This window comes from Cucurbita pepo, unplaced genomic scaffold (genome assembly GCF_057944985.1).
Source record: "Cucurbita pepo subsp. pepo isolate OVF unplaced genomic scaffold, ASM5794498v1 scafford_4, whole genome shotgun sequence".
Classification (NCBI taxonomy): Eukaryota; Viridiplantae; Streptophyta; class Magnoliopsida; order Cucurbitales; family Cucurbitaceae; genus Cucurbita; species Cucurbita pepo.
In genome coordinates, this window is record NW_028257909.1 from 28,167 (window position 1) to 30,671 (window position 2,505).

The following is a 2,505-nucleotide window of genomic DNA, read 5'->3' on the forward strand; positions in this document are numbered from 1 at the left end:
GAGGGGGTGCTACCCCTCGGTACATGCCACCTAAACAAGTTACTCACATGATCAACGGCCTCTCATAGGACGGATCTTACGTGCAGGGTAACTACTACCTTGCATCGTGATTAATGTCCTAAAACACGATGTGTCCACAATGCAGTGTAGTCGATCTACCACTGAGTAACAAGCCTTGGACATAGGATTGCCAGGTGTATGGCTAGTGCCGTAAATCCTAGGGGGAGTGTCTTGGAGAATAAATCAATAACAGAATAAATACCTAGAAAGTACCAAGAACAAGAGAAAGATCTAGGTCTAGAACATGGATCAAGACCCTAGTTCTAAGTACAAGAACCAAGAACCAAGAACCATGGTACTAAGGCCCTTAAAGGATGACCAAGGTTTTAGAATCCAAGGACCAATGTCCTTCGAATAAATCACGATAAGAACCCCAAGTTAACAACAAGTGGGCCTAAGTACTTACAATAAGAAACAAGAACAAGACAAGAAAGAGTGTGGTATCCTAGCATATCAACGAATGGATTGAGAGCCTACAAGCAGGCTACATATTAAGTCTTTGTACTCATTCCTTATTCTCCATTTTTTTCAGGTAAGGAGCTGGTCGAAGTCGGGAGTGGACTCTTGGGCAGGTGCCATAGAATAAACTCACCCGTCGTCCTCAACTCTTTTGTTTTAAAATTCTTTGAGTTCGTTTCTTATTTTGTGTTTTAAATTTTGTCGTGTTGTAAATTACTTATGTGCGCACACTATTTTGTTATAATATTGTCTCACCCTCTGATCGCCCTTCGAGATTCCATTGGTCTCAGACCTTTAAAGGTGTTCAATCCTAAGTCTCGACCCACCAATCTCCGTGCTTACCCTAGACTTAACTCGATTCTGTTGCTTATTCTTTAAAGGGAGAGATCACACAATAATTCACCAGGAGTCACACATGCTCAATGGGACGATAACATCCATCCAGCAGCCAGATTGCTGATAAATAAACATCTCATCCGCTGTCATAGCATGATTACTTACACCAGTACTAAAGTATATCAAGACAGTATACTGGGTAAGACAAGAAATTTCAACAACTAGCAAGTCTGTTTTCATTCTTAGTAAGTTTGCTAGGTCGTTGTTAATCAAGAATAGCTACCTAGGATTAATTTTACTAGCATGCATTCATAAGCAAGCGAATTGTAAAAGTACTGCTTTGTAGGTTTTCATGTTGTTACTTACAGATTTGTCGTGTGCCTTCTCGAGTAGGATTAGAGGACAAAAAGAAAGTCTATACACGCTCTCACGTGCTTTTCTAGCACCAAAGAAGTTTTCTACGTGCGCATATACAGTCACGGGTCGCGTATCGTTGGTTAGTGAATAGGTCGGGTAGGATTTTGAGCACCCGGATCAAACTCCAGTTCTTTGGTACTGTTTGAGTTCATGGGCTCCAACGATCCGAGATCAACTAGCTAAACTCATTAACCTTTTAACCAACATTCGTTAACTACGAGGACACTCCACTATAGACTAGTAGTTGCACTCCCCTCACTATAGATATATTTCTGTCCATTTGATATAACCATGATTAGTAAGTCGATCCTTCACAGGTTGTTCGTAACTAGAGCTGGGTCAATTTACCGTTTTTACCCCTAAAGTTACTTCTTGTTCCTTAAGTCCCACTGATCCTCTGATGAACAATTGGTTTGTGGTCCAACCACCAAACCGAATCCCTCTTAGGCCAATGAGAGGGTAGGGCCCCTTGTTCATGTAACAACCCTAAATTTCACATATTTAGAGTCGCCACTAACGTCTCATGCTCATCTATAATGCGGAAATATAACTCTTACATGAACATCATTTATAATGTAAACTTTTAAAAACGTTTAAAATAACTCCTCTGGAAAACACAGCCATGGTCTTACCTGTTTAAATACAAAATACGAAAATTTAGAGATAATAAAAACAAATACAAAATAATTTAAAACAATGCAATGCAAAACAACCTATTATAACTCAAAACTAAGAATTTAAATATGAGTCTACCCTATGCATGTGCCATAGTCTCTGCTCGCGATGCCGCTGTCCTCCGTACAAGTGCGCCTTGCCCTTTACCTGAAAAATGATGTGGCACACGGCCTAAGTATTTCAAAGAATACTCAGTAAGTGGCCCCACTATAGGGGCCACACAAATGCAAACACATGCAATCATGATTTAGGGACCTATCTCTAATCCTCTTAGGGGTAGCGTCCAGTCTCGGACGAATTGGATGTGTAGTACTTCCCAACACACGACTCACACGTTCGAGTGTGAATCCCAAGGGCGCTAGCACACCCCCTGGACCCTCTGGTCAAGCTAATATGTAGCGACGTCTGGAGGTCAGTGGAACCCCATAGTGTCATGCGCCTCATGAACATTCTCATCTGTGTGCGTTTGCACCTGTGCGCATTCGCGCTCATCATATGGTGCGCGTCCGCACTCATCATCTCTAGGGGAAGTAGCCCTTTGCTTATTTACATACAATA